The sequence below is a fragment of the Syngnathoides biaculeatus genome, chromosome 10 (assembly GCF_019802595.1).
Source record: "Syngnathoides biaculeatus isolate LvHL_M chromosome 10, ASM1980259v1, whole genome shotgun sequence".
NCBI classification, from domain to species: Eukaryota; Metazoa; Chordata; class Actinopteri; order Syngnathiformes; family Syngnathidae; genus Syngnathoides; species Syngnathoides biaculeatus.
The window spans coordinates 31,073,818-31,098,655 of NC_084649.1; the positions used below are offsets into that span (position 1 = coordinate 31,073,818).

Consider the following 24,838-nt stretch of genomic DNA (forward strand, 5'->3'; position numbering starts at 1 on the left):
TTTTGAATTAGCTTCCAGCAGATTCCTGTTTGTTTGAGACCTGATACGGTCATGCAATGACTTCCGTGCCATAACTTTCAGTACATGTAGTACAGGAGTGTCAGACTCATTTTTATCGCGGGCCAGATTGTAGTTATGGTGTGCCTCCCAGGGCCGTTTTGACTGTGAAACTATAAAAATGATAAATTGTCTCATCATACTACACAATGGTCTTCTGTGTTGTGTCGGTTTCAAGGAAGATGTGACCCCAGGACCTTTTTGGAGACACTCTCCTTTTTATTTTGACTGAATAACAGAAAAACCTCCATATAAGCATTTGACTGTTTGATCGAGCCTCTCTCCCAGAGGAAGACGATAAAAAGCAAAACGAATTTAACAAAACAAACCTGACGGAATAACAGAAAAACAGCCATATAAACTTTTGTTCAAGCTCCTACAAAAAGAAAATAGGTGAGAGTGGAAACCCGGAAGTCAGTTCAACTTGTCACAGCGTTATGCCTTTAATCCTCAACTGTCAGAAAAATATCTGTTTTATATGTGACTCTACTGACCTATACCCACTATGTGACATGGAAAGATATAGCAATGCCATTGAGATTAAAATATGAATAATAAACGGATGGAAACATTAGGATGGTTCAGGATTACCTACTAACAAACATGGTCACCCACCACTCCCAAAGGAAGACTGGACAAAAGGGCAGAGGTGGGGCCACAGAAAACCTTTATAGCGCTAACTACAGAAGAAGAAAAACAGAAAAAAAAAGAAAAACAGACCGTTAAGCTAATATACAGCTTACACGGGATCACGAGGCATTTTCTTGTCAGGAACTAACAGATTTTATGTAATTATTCAGACACTTAATATAATACAGATATACACTGTTGGATTCACACCAAATTCATGCGCTAGTTTTGGAATCAGAAATCCAGGTTAATGGGTTTTTCAACTATTCATGATTGGTAACACAAATGCTTGTAAGATCTCAACGTTATCATTTATGATATATGACAATGTGAAACTTTGGTACAGATTTTCACAAGAGTCATGGAAGTTGACAGACTAGATTTACCTTCGCAGGCCACATAAAATCATGTGGCAGGGCGGATCTGCCCCCTGGGACTTGATTTTGACACCTGTGATGTAGTACCGCCGTGTAAAATTTTGACCTAAATGACAAGTTTCGCCGGGACAGCTGTAAAGCCTTGGTCTCAGAGTTCTGAAAAGACACGGGTTCAGTCCTGGCCCTGCCTGCGTGGAGTATGCATGTTCTTCCCTTGCCTGCGTGGGTTTTCTCTGGGAGGTCCGATTTCTTTAGTTTCATTGGGGATGTGGTAGGACCAGTTTCCACCAACATCCCAAAAACATCCGACATTAATTGGACTCCAAATTGCCCTTAGGTGTGATTGTGAGTGTGACTGTTGTCTCTCTCTATGTGCCCTGTGATTGTCTGGCAACCAGTTCAGGGTGTGCCCTGCCTCCAGCCCGTTGATTGCTGGAATAGGCTCTACCACTCCTGCGACCCTTGTGAGGATGAGCGGCTAAGAAAATGGATGGATAACAAGTCTCAACTGTCTGGGCTAACATTGACGTGAATTGGTGATGTGGAGCCTTGTTATTTGCTTCTTACCGTGCCCAAATTACAGTAACACACACGCAACCCTCTCATCTATCAATTGTCATTTGCTGTAAAAACACAACAAACAATGCTTCCTTATGTTCTCCTCACCGTGCTGACAAATCCTAATTTAATGATGGAGCGTTCGCCATGTCCACCTCCACTCCATGTATTATCCTGAATTAGATCCACTGGTGTGAGGTCGTTAGCTGCATAAAGAGAGCTGTCCACACCATACATTCAGTAAGACTCAGACTTGTAACATGGCCAAGACCAAAGAGCTGTCCAAAGACAACAGACACAAAATTGTATAACTCCACACGGCTGGAAAGGGCTACGGAGAAATTGCCCCGCAGCTTGGTGAAAAAAGGTCCACTGTTGGAGCAATCATTAGAAAATGGAACAAGGTAAACATGGCGGTCAATCTCGATCAGAGTGGAGCCCCATGCAAGGTATCACCTCTTGGGGTCTCACTGATTCTTAGAAAGGTTAGGAATCACCCCAGGACTACACGACAGGACTTGGTCAATGACGTGAAAAGAGCTGGGACCACCGTTTCCAAGGTGACTGTTGGTAATACACTAAGACTTCATGGTTTGAAATCATGCATGGCACAGAAGGTTCCCCTGCTTAAACCAGCACATGTCAAGGCCCGTCTTAAATTTGCCAATGACCATTTGTATGATACAAAGGAGTCATGGGAGAAAGTTTTGTGGTCAGATGAGACCAAAATTGAGCTTTTTGGTCATAATTCCACTCACCGTGTTTGGAGGAAGACGAGTGATGAGTTCTCTCCCAAGAACATCATCCCTACTGTGAAGCATGGGGGTGGGAGCATCACGCTTTGGAGTGTTTTTCTACAAATGGGACAGGACGACTGCACTGTATTCAGGAGAGGATGACTGCATCCATGTATTGTGAGATTTTGGGGAACAACCTCTTTCCCTCAGTCAGAGCATTGAAGATGCGTCGTGGCTGGGTCTTTCAACATGACAATGACCTGAAGCACAAACCCAGGAAAACCAAGGACTGCCTCCGTAAAAAGTATATGAAGGTTGTGGCGTGGCCTAGCCATTCTCCAGACCTAAATCCACTAGAAAATCCTTGGAGGGAGCTGAAACTCCGTGTTTCTCAATGACAGCCCAGAAACCTGTCTGATCTAGAGAAGATCTGTGTAGAGGCATGGGCCAAAATCCCTCCTGCAGTGTGTACAAACCAGGACTTGAACCTGTAATGTAGCAAGGTGTTCAAATACTTATTTTCTTCACTGTACCTGGTGTTCGTTATGGACAATCCGTGATGTGCACACAAGTCCAATAACCTAACACCACTTGGGTTCTGATCGAGGGTGCCGTTCTTCCTAATCACACCCCTCCAGGTCTCACTCCAATGCCCACATGGCATGGTCCCATAGGCAGAATGATCCCCAGAGCGCTCTCCAGCACTCCCTCACAGGACTCCAAAAGGGTGGGTACTCTGAACTGCTGTTTGGTACATGGGCAAAATATTTTTAGATGTTGTCCTGGCTTTGGTTTGGTGTTGTCTTGGTTTCCCTGCCTTTTTGATCTTCCCCTTCTTCATGTGTTCAATACTTTTCCTTTTTTCATTTGACAATATTACACACAACTTGAATTTTTATTTCATTTGTTCTACTTTCTTTGCATCAGTAGAATTAATAGATTTTTTTGGGTTGTTCTCAACATCTGGTGAAAATTTAATGTCAATAGCACCTTTTGAAAATATATTTAGCCAGAAAAATGATGACGTTTTTTTCAGCCGATGTAAATTGGTCATAAAATATGGTTTACTCTTTTTCTAAGTCACAACAATAGAAACATCCCATATTTTGACTATTTACACCTCCATAACGGACTGTCTAACATAGACTTAGTGTGAAGTTGTGTGTCCAGAGAAGGCCCCCTGTGTGAGCTTCTTGTTCTTATATAGTTTGGTATCTAGTATGTCAGCCATATGCTAAAATCATTTAAGTAAACTTTTTTCCTCATTTCGCAGCACTCCGTATTGACAGATAACATTACATTTTTGAAATTTATGGTGTTTATTCAAAAAGAAAAACAGAAATATCACACTGGCATAGGTTTTCAGACCCTTTGTTTTTTGTTTAGCAAACTCCATGCAGACTTTCATGTGTCTTGTACTGAGGAGAGGCTTTCGTCGGGCCACTCTGCAATAAAGCCCCAACTGGTGTTGCAGTGATGGTTGACTCTCTAGAACTTTCTCCCATCTTCCAACTGTATCTTTGGAGCTGAGCCACACTGGTCTTTGGATCTTCTTTGCCTCTCTCACCAAGGATCTTCCCCAAGAGGAACTTTTGCTTGCGAGGAAAACACGGATGTGTCTCTCGCCATCTCCAGCGCGTTCTGGCCACATCTCCATGAATCCTCCTTTTTTTAAAATTTCCTTAGGGTGGTCCGATACGTAACAAACACTGCAAACGTGATAAGTGAGTGAATGCAAGAATATTAAGCATAGCAGAAGATATGGAAGTAAATGTGTGACACCAGGATTTGAATTAAAAATGCCACTGAAAATTTCATGTTGTAAAATTCAGATTGCTATTTCAAAGTGATCACATTCCCAATAGCTGTATTTCAGTTTAACTTTTCAATGTTAACAAATTTGCCCTATAAAAAAATTCAACCTTTGACATTGAAATGCAATATTTTTCTGAGATTCAACTAGCTACAATTCACTGTCTGAAATTCAACTGGCTTCAATTCGCTGTCTAAAATTCACCATATAACAACCAGCCAATCCAGTTACGCTTGCTTACATGACATCACATACTAAAAAAGCGTAATTGGATTGGCTGGTTTAAGAAGGCTGGGTTACTTCACGTCAGAACCCAACACTCAGCCAATCCAGTTAAACTTTCTTAGTATGTGACATCCCGTGACTAAGAAATGAGACTTCCATCCATTCATTGTTCATGCCTGAATCACTTACTGTATGAAAGCACAGGAAATCGCATTAATGGTTAGAAGTACTTTTGTCATCATTGGTTAGCAACATCATAACGATGTTATTTAAAAGAATTCAGAGACTTATTGTACTCTAAAAGCGTTGGTCTTGGTCTTAAATAAATGCGCAAATACACCTGTATGTATGTCGTACGTCTCAGGGCGACCAAACTTCGCTAGCCACTGGGTCCTTCAATTTTTCTTTTTTTGCCACTGAGCCTTCCTCGGATTATTTCTATCCGAATTGTGGCAAAATTTTGCGACACAGTCGGGCATTTTCACGTGTGCGATGGTGGTGCTACTGCATGTGATTACACGACAAATTGGTCATGATTTCTTTGTTTATACAAAGAATACGTCACATCCGATCAAGTAGGTCATGTGACTCACCAAAATGGCTGCACCCATGAAAATTTGTAATTACTGATAAAAAATCTTTTCAAAACACCATTAAATGATCTTGGATTAACCTCAAATTTTCAAGGTTAAGTACATATGACATGACCTATCGGATTAAGGCTTTTCATTGTTCAGCGGAGTATTCCTTTAATTGAAATCCCGGTGCCACATATTTACTTCCATAAAAAGAGCATTAAAAGCAAAATAAGAGAGCAAATATGAGATGACTTTTTGTACAATTAATCCATTTAATCCAACACCCTATAAAACGACATACCCCGGCAACACATTTGCTAAACTCGACAGCTCGTTCCATATCGTCGCACGCTTGAGGCCCTAACGCTTTTGAAAATGTTCAACCTTTGCTTGCCGAAAAGCCTCATCCTTGAGGGGGTGAATCCCTCATTGCAGCTTGAGGTCCATCATCACAGAGTTCGCTTCCTTATTAAAAGTTACTGAAGCGGTTTTACGTATGTTTACCACATCCTTTTTATGTAGCACGCGGCTGGTTCATTCACGCCATAATAGCGCCACAAAAGCATAACTTCTGCTGTCTTTGCTCTTATCCAAAAGTTATACTTTTTTGCCGATCGTCGTCATCTTCTTTGTCACCAGGCTGCTTTTCTCCAATCCGCTTTCCGTGAAGCAAACTCAGCTCCCATCTCAAACAATCCTCTCATTTCCCATCTTCCTCTTCCGCTTGGGTGCTTTGAGCTAAGCTTTAACATCAAGCACAGTGCTTTGGAGGCATTGTAAATTTTGAAAAGGTTATGCAGACTCAGTCTTACAACATGTAACAGCATAGAAAATGGCAGAGAGGAAGGAGGGAGAGATAATTTGTGGGTGGGGCTTCAATGATTCGCAGCCAATCAGCTCTAAAAAGCCGGTGTTGTTTTTTTCCCTTTTTCCATTAGTCCATGAACGCAGGGGATGTGGTCTTCTACCAGTGTGCCTTCCTGTAATATAGTACATACTGTATGTCAATCCTTTTTTTTTTTTGGGTGGGGGGGTGAAAAAAAACAGCCGTACACTGAAGCCGTACTAGGTGAAGCACGATGCAGAGGGGTTACTCTACAACTTGGCCTTTAATACAATTACTCCAAACATTCTGATGATTGAACTGGGCATCTTGGGCCTCCCTCCGCTCACATGGATCAAGGACTTCTTGACCAACAGACTCCAGACTGTGAGAATCGGCTTCCACCTTTCCTCCATCTTTACACTGAGCAACAACTCACCACAGGGCTGCATGCTAAGGCTCCTTTTGTACTGTCTCTACACCTTTCACTGTAGCCCAGTCCACAAAAATATAATTTCATCACATTTATGTATTGTGAAATTCATTGATGACACAACAGTGGTCAGTCTGATCTCAAAGGGAGACGAGGCATCCTACAGAGAGGAGATCCAGAAGCTCATAAACTGATGCACAGCCAATCTGACACTGAACACTATTGCAATAGAGATCATTGTGGACTTTAGGAGGAACAAAACTGAACCGGCTCCACTGGTCATCAACGGCGAGTGTGTGGAGAAAGTCTGCACATTCTGGTTCCTGGGAGTCCTGATTTCTTAGGAGCTTTCTTGGACAGACAACTTCACAGCGGTCATTAATAAGGTTTAACGGCATCTCCACTTCCTGAGAGTCCTCAGGAAAAATATCCTAGCCTCAAAGTTGCAGCTGGCCTTCGACCGCTCATCTATAGAGAGCTTGCTGACATATTGTTTCTATGTTTGGTATGGGAGGTGCACTGAGGCAGACAGAGTAAGCCTTCAGAGGACAATCAAAGTAGCACAGAAGATTGTTGGTTGACCTCTTACCCTCCATGGCAGACTTTTATTCCACTCGGTGCTTCAGTAGCGCTTGTTTAGGACACAACACACCTTGGTTATCAGCTGCTTGAGCTCCTGCCATCTGGAAGGCGGTACAGATGCGCAAAAACAAAGACCAACAGACTAAGGAAGGAAGGAAGGGTTTTTCGTGAGCCTGTCCGAAGTCTCATCTTTCCTCTGGCCATGTTATAAATGCAAAGGCATTCTGATTTCAACATCTTAAGCAATACTTTTTACACACTCAATTTTTTACGTATTTTTATTGATCTATATCTATTTTGAAATTACTTTCATGTATGCACTGACTCAGGAGAGGCTAATCAATGGCATTAGTTAATTAATTAATTGATTTATTTATTCATTCATTGACCCGACCTGGCGGCCCAAATTGTGTCCCTTTCAAGTTGGCAAGAGACCGCCTGGTTAGCGGGGTCCGTCTGACGTGGTAATTAGTTAGCTTATTGCCACCATGCTAGCCACGGCTGTCCAGTCTTTTCTATGATGTTCTTGTCTCGTCTCCTTGTCCTTCCATTCCTATGGGAATATGGGGTGAGTGGGCCAAACTGCAGGATGTCATCTTCATCTCTCATGTTCGCTATAGTAGTGTAGTCAATTAAATATGGATTGAGCATGATTTGCAAATCATTGTATTCTGTTTTTATTTATGTTCAAAACAACTTAATTGGAATTGAGTTTGTAGAATGGTTAACATCTGCAGATACCTCTATGACGGGGTGGCCAACCAGTCCGCGATCAAGAGCCACATGTTTTACTGTGTTACAGCAAAGAGGCGCATCATACACATGAGAGAGTCAAAGAGCCCCATCATATACATAAAAATCATTCTCACCTTACAAATACCTTTCCTCATCCAGATTTATTGTAAATCTCAAACACCAACATGATAACAAGAAAAAAATCAACTCCTACAGAATGCCAAGAACACTGGCCAGTGATTAAAAAAAATATAATTGGGCTTTCTCACACAGACAAACTACCAGGTCAACCAAATATTGTCTTGTATGTCATAACTCTCATCTAATGCAACACTAAAACTCATACTCATGCGACTGGAGGTCTGGATGCCACTGTGAATCAGTAGCCATGCTAATGTCTTATGATATATGATATAATGTGTAATATTCTCTGTTCGGTGTGGCAGGACATTTGGTTTGATACCATTTGTTGAACATTAAAGTTTTGGGGACACAATATATCAGTGATTTCACAGAGACATTTTTTAAAATAAATGCCCCTTCATTGTAATGTACGTTTTTTTTTTTTGCCCTTGCAATGTTCCAAGCCAGTTTACAAGCTGCAAACGAAGTCTCTGTGGAGGCTTCATTGAGGGGAAAAAAACAAAACAAAACAAAACAAAAAAAAAAAACAGCATCTGCTTTTCTGTCCTATTTTTAAAAGTGACTAACTTGTGACTGCAAAGTTCAAACCCTTTGTGAAATTCCAGGTCGTTGTTAGTGCGATGTGAGCTGAAGTCAAGATTTCAAGCTGTGAAATGAGATAAAGACGCCTGATACAAAAGGCAGAGTGGCTGGCCTTTCGGCTCATCAAAAAAATAAGAGCTTTGCCGCTCTGGCAAAATTCTCCTGTATTCATCCAGGCATTTTCATTTAACTGTTTATTTTCCTCTTCCATTTTGACAGCAAAATTGACAATTTTCTCCAAAAATCACGATCTGGCTGGAAAACTTCGAGTTATTTTCATCCATTTTAAAAGACAGTTTTGCAAAAATACACGAGAGGTGACTGTGGTCTGGAGTTGTCTTTTTTGGGACCGAGGTTGTCCTTCTTGGGTTTAACTCCTTTCTCTCGTTGCACAGCTGAGCTGGGTGGCGGGAACAATAAAGCTACTCTTCACCGGTCACCGTTGTGCTTTTTTTCCTTCTCACCATCTCGCTGGACACGCCTGCACAGTCCTGTCTCACTCACCCATCCACACACACGCCAACACACGGTGCGCTTATTATCAATATAGTCGTATCAGCCGTAATCGATGCAAGCAAAGTGCCCACACAAATACCATAATAAATGCAAGCAAAGTGCATTTGCAACTACTCTAATGAACTCGGGCAAAGTGCGCACACACGCACATAATAAAAATACAACAACTTTGATATGCTTCCATCCCTTCATGAGAGCTGCATGAAAACAGGCAAAAGAGTTGCATGCATCTTGAGAGCCACAGGTTGGCCACCCCTGCTTCTATGAATATCCATCCATCCATTTTCTGAGTCACTTATCCTTACAGGGGTCGCGGGAGTGGTTTAGCCTATCCCAGCTGTCATCAGGCAGGAGGTGGGGTACACCCTGAACTGGTTGCCAGCCAATCGCAGGGCGCATGGAGAAAGACAACAGTCGCACTCACAATCACACCGACGGGCAACGTAGAGTCTCGAATGTATGTTTTTTTTGGGATGTGGGAGGAAACCGGAGTGCCCAGAGAACATCCATCCAGGCAGAACATACAAACAGCACACAGGTCGGGCCGGTGTTTAAACCACGGTTCTCAGAACTGTGAGGCAAGACGCTAACCAGTCATTTACCGTGCCGCACCTCTTTGACTATTAAAGTTAAAATGTTACTCAGAGCATGGCCTGTACAAGGTTTAATGATTGTGGCGGTTTGGCCACATTGATTCAAATATGTGAGCCCGATCATTGTCTTGAACTGGATTGTGTTGGACTTTTGAGGCTCTATTGTAGTTCAATGCAACTGCTCTTGATTTCTGCATGAGAGTCTTTGTGCGTTGACTTTTTCTCCTTTTCAGATCTGAAGAATTGGTATTCTTATCAGTTACTTGAGTCATTCAAAGTACATTTTATTGCTGTATCCATCCATCTATCCATTTTCTGAGCCGCTTATCCTCACAGGGGTCACAGGATTGCTGGAGCCTATCCCAGCTATCTCCGGGCAGGATGCAGGGTACAGTCTGAATCAGCTGCAGGGGACATATATGCAAACAAACATTTGCACTCACATTCAAACACCTGGGGCTGGGATTTTAACACTGTTCCTCAGCACTGTGGGGCAGACTCTCTAACCAGTTACCACCTTGCCGCCCATTTTGTTGCGATATCCACTTGGCCCAATTACTTTCCAAAGAACCACGTCATAGCACATAGCATTGCAATGAATGACTGGATCATTATCACTCCCTAATGCTTGTAGTTTGAGATGCTCCAAAAATACCCTGTTAGCTATTTCCTTGTAAAGCTAGAAGACCAAAGACAACAAGACATTTACAGTGTTCACCTGTTATTCCCGGGGGTTATGTTCCTTACACCCCCGCGAATAATGGATGCAGTATTAATACACAGTGGTTACACTGTGCTTACATAAATGATCATGGTACTTAAAGGAATGGACTTAAATGTACTTTGTTGGAAAAGTCATACGTTTTCAAATGTTGGAACACATGGTAAGGTGCCATGTCTAATGTGGCGTCTCGTCTATTTAGAAGAGAATTTAAGACCTTTAAGATCTTGAAAAATGGTAAAAAACAAACGAAAAAAAACTTGTAGACCAAAATCTGTAAATATGTGGGGGCACGAACAGTGAACAGCGAATGGGCAAGGGCACACTGACCTGTTTTGGCTCCAGAGGTTGCTTTCTACAGTATATGTAGGAGGTCTTCAGTTTGTGAAGATGTACAGCAACGATATAACAAGAATTTGTATGCAAATATAAAAATACGTCTTATTCTATCATTAATGCAGTTGTGAAGTCATAATCACAGGAAACATTTCTAGAAAATACGCTGGAAATAAGAGGCAACAGAACATGCTTTCTTGTGATGTGTGCTGACACTAATGTACAAATCTTCCAACTTTTTTCACCTCTAAATATCAGAACTGCAACCACCCCAGAGTGCAAATAGTCCTGTGTTACTATCACAGAAGACATTCATTCCCCATGCAGCAGAAACTGGCATAATTACTGGACAAACAAACACAATCACGGGACAATGAAAAAAACAAACCAAAAGAAAAAAATTGTCTTTGCTCAGATGACTGCCAAACTAGTTTTATTTCTTTGCTGTTGATTATTTATACTTGAAAAGGTTAATATCAAACATTGTCGTGTACTTTTGTTCTTTTTGCTCACAGCCTTTTCTTGTTTTAGCGATACAGAAGATTTTCATTTAGTCTAATCCCATTTTCTCCATCACATTGACTTTTACTTTGTATTTCATTCATGCTAAAGTTTATTGCACATTATTATTATTATTGTTGTTTTACTAATTACATTAGTGCTAGTTGTTGAACATCTTTCTAGTTCCTACCACGATAAAAAAAGACCACTAAATTATGGTACAAAGCCAATACAAACAATATTTCTGAGTGTCAAACAGGCCTATATGCCACAGCCTTTTAACATGGACGAAAGACAGTCTCTCCACTTTTGCAGGGTCGGTGTGTAGGTGGCTATTTTTGTTCTCATGACATCTTGGGTAGAAAAGCTTGTGTGGAATGCTTGAGTCTGACTATGGAAGGCAGGGTGAGAGACACTGGATTAACTCACGTAATCCCAGTCCTGGCTACTCAGTTTACAGTATTTGGGGTTCTGTTATTCTTACTAGGGAAACACGGCAGCGATGAAGGATGAAGAATAGTTAGTTTGCAGTTCCAGAGATTCTTGAAACTTATAACCCATTCCTGAAAATCCACACACAGCAGGAAACATACCGTAATTTCTCGAAAATAATGTGCAATTTTTTCCAAAAATATTTTCAAAAAGTCAGTAGAGCGCATTATATTTTGGTATGGATGAAAAATAAAAAAATGCAACCACATTGTATAATTGTATACAGGTACATAGTGATAAAAAAAATTTCGATATGATATTTGATGTCGTATGTTACAGATTTATATATACATATTATGGTAATGTGTGCCACCAAGCTGAACTCTGAACGCTGACCTCCTGGGGCGTCGGTGGGGGAGCTTTGCATTTTACGATGGTTAGCAGAGCATATTTGTTGCTACTGCACCAAACATCAGAAACGACTGCCCCTGAGTTTGTTTTAACTTAAACAAAGACAAAAAAATGTCGACTACAAGGGCTAGTTGTGCGGCCGCTTTTGAATGAAATGTTTCACCATTCTGTTTGATGATGCGGCAAAACTGGAAGCAAAAGAACGTGAGCTGAAACTATGTAGTATGATTGTACGATGATTTTAAAAAATAGGAAAGCACACAATTGAAATGCTCACTTTTTTTTAAAGTGCCCATTACGCTAATTTCTACATAGTTTGAGCTTTCATTTTGATCGTGACCTAACGCTATGAAGAGCTACTACAGATTGTAGCCGAACGGGAGCAAGAGGCTGCACTATTAGCACAGTGGATCTTACCCTCAAAGCGCTGACAATAATGAGAATTAAAGGGAACCAAGACTCTTGGGATTCAAAAAATGTTTCCTCACGAATGCCATGGATGGCACGGAGGATTACGTGCTGTGGGAGTAAGATGAGATAAATGTTCATTAATGCAGGAGGCACCAGAACTGAACCAATTCATCAATGATGAGTTTGACAGTGATGCATCAAAGGTAGCTATGATGGATATTTCTCAGATTGGAGATGAGTCAGATGCTTCTTTTGAAGTCTTGGCCAAGGATGTGTAATGTCGTGGATAAACTGCAGAACTGTTTTATGCACAAATATTTAATGCAAAAAAATTTTCAAGTTAAACAGGGTTAAATGGTTTATTTATTCAAGACTGTAATATGTGTTATCAACAGTGTAAATAAAATGTTATGCCATCATTGAGTATTTATTTGAGTTGGTTGAGGGATTCTGTTCTGACAAATGCAGGGACCAGGAGAATCGTGTCCTGTGGCCTGTCCCAAGATATACAGTATTTTACTTCTGCATCAGTACATGCACAAAGATGATTAATGATTGTTGCACAGATGTTTTTTTGAAAAACAATACAAGTACAAACCTAGAAAAATAGAAAGCCAGAATTCCCAATATTTTGAGCTTATGGATAGCAGCAAATTTGTGGTGTGCATTTTGCATTGGTGGAAGGTTTTTCCTGTTTTGTTTTTTTAGGTCAACTTTGGGGGGTTGCATTATACTTCAGGATGCATTATACTCAAGAAAATATGGTAAATCTTGCACTGTTTGACATTATCTTTGCCTTCCTTCAAAAGGCAAGCAATGTTTGCAAATGATGTAGATGACTTCCAGATTTCTACTGATTATATGTCATTGACCACGTGACACTTAATTATTTACACTTATTTTTTAGTCAAGTTACTGCTTTTTGGTCATAATGAAATACATGTCAGCATTGAGTTTACTCCTCAGTCTTGTTTTTTATTTTAAAAAAAACAGTTCCAATGAAGTTACACATTACTCATTCTGAAAAAACTGGCAAAGGAAACAAATTAAAATTAATGTTAAATAAAGTTGAAGAATTGGGAAGGGGGGGGCACCTGTGTACCACATTACACAGGTAAACTGAGTAATGTCATGATTAGCTATAGAGATCGTACACCTCCGTCAAAAAAATCATGTGATTTTTGTTTAGGTTCCCATATTGCCGGTCAAACAACGCATTGTTGAAAGTTAATTCCGTTGAGACGAAATGAAACTTGAATGTAACGTCTTATAGCATAACACCCAGAGTTTTGTCCGATACTGTTAAACATTTAGAAGGTGATAATAAACGAAGGTACGTGGAAAAATTAGAGTCACTTGACGTAGAGGATCCATATTTAATGCCGAAGTCAATGTTTTCATCAATAAGAAATTTGAATCTTAATTTGCTTCCCTGTCAACTGGATATACACATGTATCTGTTGAGTAAATTATCGAGATTTACACAGAAGAGTTTGAAAGTGTATTAAAGTCTGGACGCATACAAATACTTTGTTACTGGATCTGTTCTCAATCAGGAATAAATCCCACATAGTGATAGACCCACTCAGATTTTTTTTTAGTACAAATACCAATATTTAAATAAACGACCCCTGGTTTTACACAGGTTGCACAGTGGCTCAGCTGGTAAAGCATTGGCCTCACAGTTCTGAGGACCCGTGTTAGATCCCAGCCCCGCGTGTGTGGAGTTTGCATGTTCTCCCCGTGCCTGCGTGGGTTTTCTCTGGGCACTCTGGTTTCCTCCCACATCACAAAAACATGCAACATTAATTGGACACTCTAAATTGCCCGTAGGTGTGATTTTGAGTGCGGCTCTTTGTCTCGATGTGGCCTGTGATTGGCTGGGAACCAGTTCAGGGTGTACCCCGTCTCCTGCCTGTTGACGACTGGGATAGACTCCAGCACTCCCCGTGACCCTCGTGAGGATAACTGGCAGAAAAAATGGATGAATGGATGGATGGTTTTGCACAAACTTGCATTCATTAACTATGATTGGAATATTTTTAGGACAGAGTCGTCTCCTCCGTACACAGAAGCGTATTGCTACCACACGTTAACCTCTGTAAACCTCTTTGTAACAGACGGTTTATTATTTTTTTAAATACACATTGTTCTCAAATGAGTCAAGTTGGCGTCATAAATACTTGATAATTCGAGATTGAGAAGAATAATTCCTACCTGAAATGAAATTATCGCTACACAGGCGTGTGTATTTCGTTGGGCACCATCCATCCCGTTTAATTGCGGAAATCCATTGATCTTTTCTGGGATTTTCAAATGGTATTCTATAGAATGATATCTTTGAAGAACTGTCACATCAATTGTAACAACCAAGTGCACAACAGGTCTCGGGCATTGTGAAAAACCTGCTCAGGTTCAACGACTGCCGTACTGCCAAGCAGCTTTGTTTCACCGGCAATCCATCGATCTTTTCTGGTCTTTTTAGGTGGTATTCTATAGAATGGTATCTTTGAAGAACTGTCTCGTCTATTGTGACAACCAAGATTACAACACGTCTCGGGCAATTTGAAAAACCTGCTACGGTTAAACGACTCCCGCACTGCCAAGCAGCTCTGTCAAACAGTTTTTCAGTGTACAGTTTCAAGGTATTTTGAGATTTCATTATCTACAGTCCATAACATCACCAAAAGATTAAGAGAGTCTGGAGAAATCTTTGCTCGTAAGTAGCAAGACCAAAAAACATTAAATATCCGTAACCTTTAATCACTCAGGTGAAAATGCATTAAAAACCATTATCATTGTGTAAAGTTTATTGCCACCTGGACTCAAGAATAATTCAGAAAACCATTGTCCATTAACACACTTTGTCACGTCATCTCCAATTGCATATTAAAGGTCAAGTGTCATCAAACGGATGATTTTTGGTATATTATTAATGAAAAACCCACAGCCAATATGGTTCCATATGTTTTTTCACCACAAAACATGATTTTGACTTATACAGCTTTTTGTTACTCCCGCCATGAAAATCCTCTCAGGGATTTGTTTTCGAGAAGAAGTAGGAAGTGACGTAAAGGACAGCGGCACCCCCTCGTGGACTCGTTTGTTTCCATTAGTTTTACCTCCGGGAAGGTAGCTCGTTGTTCCTTCGTGTTAGCCAAAATGCCGGCTCATTGCATTGCTGGACATTGCTTGAACACTCGGGAGAATGGAATTACCCTTCATAAGTTTGAAAGAGACCCTGTTCGTTGTGAAAAATGGATTGCACGGGTGCAGGGGACGAGTACTTCGTGGGTTCCAAATCACAGGTAGGTGTGTATACAGCTACTAAAAAAAAATAGTTTGGGGCATATCACGTAATCGGTCTCTCACATAACGTAGCAAAAGATCCGTGTATGAAATGTGTTGATGTGCGCATACACCTACTAAAAGAAATAATAGTTTGGAGCGGACCACGTAATCGGTCTCTCTCATAACGTAACAAAACATCCGTGTATGAAATGTGTCAATGTGCGCGTCGCCCAACCAACAATGTCTCACTCAGCCTCGTCTCGATAGTGTTCATCGCGTACTGCGGCAACTTTGAACATTCCCCTAAAAGCAGCATAGCTCGGCTTCACCTCCTCCTTATATGCTACCACGGGCGCCTAAACTCAGCCACACCGGCTGAGGCGCCGCGTTTAGCGGTTACAGCTTCTGCGAAGGCTGCACGTCGGGCTTTGCGACGGGGGCGGCTCAGCCCAGCTGAGAATGCATTACTCAGTCGCATGCGCGCATAGACCGCCCTGGCTCGACTGTGAACACCCCCCTAAAGCAGCACTGCTCGTCTCTGTCATAAGCCATACCGGCCGGCTGCAATGAGCCGCGATGGCTCATCTCCGCTGCGGAAGTGGATCGGACGAGATGCGGTTTGGCCGTGATTGGATATCATCTGAATATAGCTCGAAACAATAGTGTAATATTGCCCCGGCAACTTCACTCGGTTGTGTGGTGTTGTCCTTTTCGAAAAGAGCTTCGGTGTCAGAAGGGCTGTCAGAAAAATCCGAATATCTCTGTTGTCTGGCTTCCGTAGTAGGAGGCACTGCGCGTTTTCAACGGCGGAAGTGATGATGACGTCAAGGACAGAGGACGTGACTAATATGGCGACCACTTGGATGTTGAGGGACACTCAATTGCGCAACATTGTGCATGGATGACGCGTTCTCCGCTCACTTTTTTTTTTCGTGTAGACATTGAAGTGAATACTGTAATATGTATTTTTCATTACAATATCTATTTTAGAATGTTTATAGGGATGACAGTCCCACTTTAAAATGCTACTATCCAAATCAAAACCCATATACTGTATTAACAACACCCAGAAACGCTTCTCAGATGAGATGGATTGACACAAAGTGGAAAACTGTGCTGTGGTCTCAAAAGTCCACATTTCAAATTGTTTTTGTAAAATAGCGATGTCATGTCCTCTTTGCCAAAGTGGAATAGGACCAGGGTTAGGGTTAGCCAGCACAAAGTTCACAACTCAGCATCTCTAATGGTATAATGGTGTCTCCATCCCCATGGCATAGGTAATTTGCACATCTAGTGAAGGCGCCATTAATACGGAAAAGTATGTGCAAGTTTTCACGCAACACATGCTGCCATCCAAACTATGTCTTTTTCAGGGATGTCCCTGCTTATACCAGCCAACAATGCCAAGCCACATTTTGTTTGTGTTACAACAGTGTGGTTTCATAGTAAAAGAGTGTGAGTACTAAACTGGCCTGACAGCAGTCCTCACCTGTCTATTGAAAATGTGTGGTGGATAATAAAGTGCAAAATACGACACCGGAGATCCCGCACTAATAAGCAACTGAAGGTTGTACATCAAGCAAGAATGGAAAGGAATTCCACCCACAAAGCTTCACTACTTTGTGTCCTCAGTATACATGCTTTTATTAAGTGTAGTTTAAAGGAAAGGTTACATAACACAGTGGTAAAACTGCACCAGGATTTTCAAGAGGTGTTGTAGGCATCAAATTCAAAATGAGTGTTGGTTTTCGCCGGGCACTTTCCTCCCACATCCCAAAACATGCAACATTAATTGGACACTAATTTGTCCCTTGGTGTGATTGTGAGTGCGACTTTTTGTCTTGATGTGCCCTGCATGAAACCATCCTGTTGCTCGGAGATACTTACTTCTGTTCTGAGTCTAGCCTCCACTACTATTTCCATTAACTTCATTGTGTGGCTCAACAACTTTATTCCTCTATAATTCCCACAACTCTGAAGGTCGCCTTTGTTCTTTAAAATGGGAACTAGTCCAACCATTCTTCAGGCATCTTTTCGCCTGCAAGTATTGTGTTGAATAAGTTGGTCAAAAACTCCACAGCCACCTCTCCAAATTGCTTCCATACCTCCACCAGTATGTCATCAGGACCAACTGCCTTTCCATTGTTCATCCTTTAAAGTGCCTTTCTTTCATGTGGGATGTGGGATAACAATTTTGCAAAAGTCAGTTCATGTTGAGGGTGAGAGGAAATTAATCCATTGCTTCTCTTTCTTCCTCATGGTGTCTGTGTTGTGTCATCTTAATCAAAGATCTATCTTGTTTCCTTCATGACAATTGGCATTTTGCTGACACACTTTTGTATTGAATAAAGGTAAAAGAAAACAGTGGCATAAAAGCTGTTAAAACACTTGTTTACTGCATGTAATAACTATCCTTATTGAAGATGTTTTTTTTTTTAATATTCACTCAAGCTAAGTACATTTTAACAAAATAATCAAGCCAGTGATTGATAGTCTAGGGCAGGGGTCACCAACCTTTTTTAGGCTGAGGGCTAATTCGTGGGTACCAATCGTATGAAGGACTAGATGAGCATGATCATTAATGTAAGCGAGTTGGATTCGAAATTTAAAGCACAAGTAAAAATAATCCCCTCCCTGAGCTGTCACCTTATCGTGGTAGAGGGGTTTGTGTATCCTGATGATCCTAGAAGCTAAGTGTTCTGGGACTTCACGCTTTTGGTAGGGTCACCCATTGCAAGCAGGTTCTAGGTGAGGGACCAGATTTTCCTTGCCTGGGCACAGGTCCCCGGGCTCCCACTCTGGAGCCAGGCCTGGAGGTGGGGTTCAAAGGCGAGCGTCTGGTGTCCGGGCCTGCACCCGTGAGGCTCGGCCTGGCACAGGCCGAAAGGGTAATATGGGTCCCCCTTCCTATGGGCTCACCACCTGTGAGAGGCGCCATGGTCCGGTCAGGTCCAATGTGAGTTAGCCGAAGGCATGGACCTTGGCGATCAGATCCTTGGGTACAGAAATTGGCTCGAGGGACATGGAATGTCACCTCTCTGGCAGGAAAGGCGCCCGAGTTGCAGTGTGAGGTTGAGAAGTTCTGACTAGATATAGTCGGACTTGGCTCTACACAGCACATGGGCACTGGTACCAGTCCTCTTGAGAGGGGTTGGACTCTGTTCCACTCTGCCGTTGTCCACTGTTAGAGGCACTGAGCAAGTGTGGATAACCCTAAGCCTAATTCCAAATGACACTCCTTCCCATGAGAAAGTAGAGCCCGGGTTCTCTAAGATGCGGTTTCCTATCTCTGTGGTTGAGGTCACCGAGATGGTTAAAAAGCTCCTCGGTGGCAGTGCCCCAGGGGTGGATGAGATCTTTACTGTGGCTGTGGATGTTGTGGGGCTGTCCTCGTTGACGCTCCTCTGCAACATCGCATAGACATTGGGGACAGTGGATTGGCTGAATGGGCTGGTGCTCAATGTTCCCTCGAAGGTGCACACCTGTGCAATTGCGCTCTTGTAGCACACAGCACACATGAAATCCGATCCAGTGCAGTGAACCACAGCTTGACTTTTTTTTTTAAATACGGCAGCATGCGGTCTCTCACAAGCTGCTGCTCGGCCTCACACTCTACTCCCTTGTTTACCTGACACCTGACACCGAAATGTTTTTTGTGTAACTGAATTTCCTTTGACATGGCTCATGATGTTGATGACTTTCGACGTAAATGCTCTTCCAGTATGTGAAGCAGCTCGGAACATGTGCTTTTGGCATCACTTCGAAACATGCTCAGTTTGGTTAACTTGCTTTTCCTGTTTTCGGGTGAATACTGATTGTTTAGGAGCAGGCATGTTTTGTTGACAATGTTTATGAAATAAACACATAGATTAATGTCAAGAACAACGTTCCCTATAATTTTTTACTTGTGTGAGGAAACACCTTAAGCCCGTGAACACCCCCTTTGACCACTGTGAGCAACATCAGACATATGCACTGTGGTCAGATCAGTGTCATCCATTGAAGTTACATGGCTCATTTAAAGATTCAGATTACAGCATTTACATTCCCATCAGAACATTTCTAAGAACAATTTTGTGTTTTTGCAAACTTCCAATGAAAATGTCAACAGACAAAAAAAGACATTGCTAACTAAACCAAGTCAATTATGAAGTATAAATTTGAAAGGTCGTTTGCAACTTTTTCTTTTCTTTTTTTTCTTTTAACCCACAATGATATCCCTGTCTGTTTTTCTAGGTGTAAAAGTGAATTATTGCTTGCAGAATATCTTTAACAATGGATGTTGAAAGCTGAATGATGCTCCAAAACAGTTTTAATGTCATGAACGAGACTCGAGGGCGGACCCAAATGCATGACTCGGGTGACAGGCAAGCAGTAAGGAGAAAGTCTTTATTTGTTCCAGAGTCGTTAACCGGGGAGTCAGTCCACACAAGCAGCAGGATCAGTAGCGACAGGCTTACAGGGTAGGTCGGGAGACAGGCGTTGGTCGGTACACGGGAGGCTGGAGTCAGGAATTCGGAAGTGCGGGAACGAGGCATGCGAGGCGACGATCTGGTGAAGACCAGTCGTCCCCTGGGTCTTATAAGTACCAGGGTTAATCAGATCAGATGAGCCGCAGGTGTGCGCCTCCTAATAATTGTCGGTCTGCTGGGACACGCCCAGCCAGGGCTGGAACGGCAGGACCATGACATTTAAGGTTAATGTTATGTTGCCTCCTATATTTAAGATACAGAATTGGGTTTTTTAAATTGTATTGTCTGTGTTTTTCATCCTCGATCAGCCTTTGCATGTGCGCTGAGAATGTCTATGTATTTCTACTCGTAACGAATTTTACGCACGTAATTTTTCGTGCCCGACTGTGCAGATTTGCGAATGCGATGGCGCGAACGCGCTCGTCAAATGTGAGTGACTGATTTAGGGTCAACAATCCAAAGCAATGATGAGTGTGGTAAGAAATGAAGAAACGGGTCAAAGCAGGTTGGAGCAGTTGGTGGAAGGTGTCTGATGTGTTATGTGACAGAAGAGTATCTGCTTGGATGAAGGGTAAAGTTTACAAAACAGCGGTGAGGCCGGCCATGATGTTAGGTTAGATTAGATTATATTATTTTAGATTAGAGACTGTGGCACTGAAGAGACAACAGGAGGCAGAACTGGAGGTGGCAGAAATGAAGATGTTGAGGTTCTCTCTAGGAGTGAGCAGGTTGGATAGGATTAGATATTACCTCATTAGAGGGGCAGCCAAAGTTGGATGTTTTAGAGACGAGGTTTGAGAGAGCAGACTTTGATTGTTTGGACATGTCCAGAGACTAGAGAGTATATTGGTAGCAGGGTGATGAGGATGGAGCTGCCAGGCAAAAGAGCGAGAGGAAGACCAAAAAGAAGGTTGATGGATGTTGTGAGGGAAGACATGAGGGCAGTTGGTGTTCGAGAGGAAGATGTAGGAGATAGGCTTAGATGGAAAAAGATGACACGCTGTGGCGACAAGCCAAAAGGAAAAGAAGAAGTCTTGTTGAAATACCCATTTCAAGGGCATGTGCTCTTCAGCAAAAAGGCAACATGACATCTTCAAATATTTTGACATTTGCAAATCAATTCAGGATCTCTGGTATGCAATAAATAGGCCCAACAGGAGAAACATGCCCATGATGCTTGCAAGACTATGGTTCACTGTCTTCATTTTGAACAATGTCTTGAATTCAGAGTTTTGGGGTCATCTCACAAACTGTCTGTGGGCCCTGGATCCAAAAAGAATAATTTGACTCTCATCGGTCCCCAAAATTGTCCTCTGTTTCTCTTGAGGCCAGTTGAAGTCTGGTTTGACAAATTGTAGTCTCTTCTACACATGATCATTATTGTAGCATACACCAAACATCAGAATCTTCTGCCTGTGAGTTTGTTTAAACATAAACTAAGCCAAAAAACGTTAACTACATGGGCTTGTAATCCAGCTGCTTTTAAAAGAAACATCACTCCTACTGAAGAAATGGGTAGCCCCGATGCAGCGTGACAATTCAAAACAACGAGAGGTCAAACTACGTACAAACAAGCGTCATGGGCACATGAAAAAAAAAAAAAAAAACAAGACGGTCCACACAATTAAAATGCTTGCTTTTTTTAATGTGCCCACTAGGCTCGTTTAGACGTAGTTTGAGCGCTCATTGTTTTGATAGCGACCTGACACTATTGAAGTGCTGCTACAGATTGTAGCCAAACAGTGGACAAGAGGCTGCGCTGTTAGCACTATGGAGCTTTGCCTCAAAGAGCTGACAATAATGAGGAATAAAAGGAACCAAGACTCTTGGGTTTCAAAAAATGTTTTCTCACAAATGCCGTGTATGAGGATGACACGCTGTGGGAGCAAGTTTGGATCACTGTTCATAATTCAATGGAGGAGGCACCAGAACTGGGCCAAGTCATCAATGATGAGTTCAACAGTGATGCAGCAAAGGTAGCTACTATGGATCTCTTTCTGATTGGAGATGAGTCAGATGCTTCTTTTGAAGGCTTGGCCAAGGATGTGTAATGCCGTGGATAAACTGCACTATGCAAAAATTTTTCATGTACAAATATTTAATCCAAAAAAGGTTTCTGCACAAAGTTTAAGTTAAACAGTGTTAAATACTTTATTTATTTAAGACTGTAATTCATGTTATCAATATCCATCCATTCATTTTCTTAGCTGCATATCCTCACAAGGGTCGCAGGAGTCCCAGAGCCTATCCCAGCTGTCAATTGGTAGGAGCCAGGGTACACCCTGAATTGGTTGCCAGCCAATCGCAGGGCGCATGGAGAAAGACAACAGTCGCACTCACAATCACACCGACGGGCAACGTAGAGTCTCGAATGTATGTTTTTTTTGGGATGTGGGAGGAAACCGGAGTGCCCAGAGAACATCCATCCAGGCAGAACATACAAACAGCACACAGGTCGGGCCGGTGTTTAAACCACGGTTCTCAGAACTGTGAGGCAAGACGCTAACCATTCATTTACCGTGCCGCACCTCTTTGACTATTAAAGTTAAAATGTTACTCAGAGCATGGCCTGTACAAGGTTTAATGATTGTGGCGGTTTGGCCACATTGATTCAAATATGTGAGCCCGACCATTGTCTTGAACTGGATTGTGTTGGACTTTTGAGGCTCTATTGTAGTTCAATGCAACTGCTCTTGATTTCTGCATGAGAGTCTTTGTGCGTTGACTTTTTCTCCTTTTCAGATCTGAAGAATTGGTATTCTTATCAGTTACTTGAGTCATTCAAAGTACATTTTATTGCTGTATCCATCCATCTATCCATTTTCTGAGCCGCTTATCCTCACAGGGGTCACAGGATTGCTGGAGCCTATCCCAGCTATCTCCGGGCAGGATGCAGGGTACAGTCTGAATCAGCTGCAGGGGACATATATGCAAACAAACATTTGCACTCACATTCAAACACCTGGGGCTGGGATTTTAACACTGTTCCTCAGCACTGTGGGGCAGACTCTCTAACCAGTTACCACCTTGCCGCCCATTTTGTTGCGATATCCACTTGGCCCAATTACTTTCCAAAGAACCACGTCATAGCACATAGCATTGCAATGAATGACTGGATCATTATCACTCCCTAATGCTTGTAGTTTGAGATGCTCCAAAAATACCCTGTTAGCTATTTCCTTGTAAAGCTAGAAGACCAAAGACAACAAGACATTTACAGTGTTCACCTGTTATTCCCGGGGGTTATGTTCCTTACACCCCCGCGAATAATGGATGCAGTATTAATACACAGTGGTTACACTGTGCTTACATAAATGATCATGGTACTTAAAGGAATGGACTTAAATGTACTTTGTTGGAAAAGTCATACGTTTTCAAATGTTGGAACACATGGTAAGGTGCCATGTCTAATGTGGCGTCTCGTCTATTTAGAAGAGAATTTAAGACCTTTAAGATCTTGAAAAATGGTAAAAAACAAACGAAAAAAAACTTGTAGACCAAAATCTGTAAATATGTGGGGGCACGAACAGTGAACAGCGAATGGGCAAGGGCACACTGACCTGTTTTGGCTCCAGAGGTTGCTTTCTACAGTATATGTAGGAGGTCTTCAGTTTGTGAAGATGTACAGCAACGATATAACAAGAATTTGTATGCAAATATAAAAATATGTCTTATTCTATCATTAATGCAGTTGTGAAGTCATAATCATAGGAAACATTTCTAGAAAATACGCACATGGAGACAGACAACAGTCGCACTCACAATCACACCTAGGGGCAATTTGGGAGTTCAATTAATGTCGCAGGTTTTTGGGATGTGGGAGGAAGTCGGAGTGCCCGGGGAAAACCCCCGCAGGGACGGGGAGAACATGCAGATTCCACACAGGTAGAGCTGGGATTGAACCGTGGTCCTCAGAACTGTGAGGCCAACGCTTTACAACTGATCTACCATGCCGCCGTGTTATCAACAGTATTACAAAATGTTATGCCATCATTGAACATATATTTTAGTTGGTAGAGGGATTCTGTTCTGACAATCATAGGGATCAGGACAAGCGTTTCCTGTGGCCTGTCCCGAGATATATATTATTGCTACATATGCACAGAGATGATGAAATATTATGTAATAATTATTCTTACATGAATAATTGACCTCAATCCTTTATGATTATCATTTGCAGCAGCATCAAGGTTGAACTACCAGAAAAATTATTGGGTGACCCCATAATGTCAATGAGGATGTGGTGCTGGTCTGCAAATGAGGAGGATGAGGTGGTGGTCTTATTAGGGAAGAAGGAAGACAGACATTCCAATGAGCCCAGCTGGAAAACTGACAGCCAATCAGCGTTTGCCACGCCTGCAGTGCTTCCTGTTCTGACCGCCCATTGCTCGTGGATGCGTTTCACCAAACAGAGAACGTCCACTACCTGGCATTTTGTGACCGATTTTTGTTAAATAATTACAAACAAACAAAACAAAAATAGCATGATGTACAATGTTCAAGCCTGTGCGCTTGAGGAGTTGGTTTCGATGTAGAGATTATACAGCAAACGTGGCCAGACTTTTTTTCCCCCAAATTGTACTTTTCAAGGAGTCAGCCTCTCGCAAACGACCGGCAGCTGGGGGGAGGGGGTGTTCCACGAACGGATCGCCGTAAATAGTAATCGGGAAGTGTTCTGTGCTCAGAGCCAACAAAGCGAGTATAACAGCGAGTCGGTGCTCCGTGCTATTACTACTCCCACCATTGAGAAAACAAAACAAAAATAACAATTTTCAAGCGTTTGAGTCAGAATGCACACAGGCGGAAGTCGACGTGTTGGGAGGAGCTTGGTGTTGATGACGAATAATAACAGTCCCATTATATGGACTGCGGAGATTTGA

The 24,838-nt window shown here is 42.0% G+C and overlaps 1 protein-coding gene across 5 annotated transcripts in view; it reads left to right on the top strand.

Annotated features, from left to right (window-relative positions):
• Positions 1–24,838, top strand: part of sypl2a (synaptophysin-like 2a) — an 81,094-nt gene that overhangs the window by 32,225 nt on the left and 24,031 nt on the right. The gene's annotated exons all lie outside the window — the stretch shown is intronic.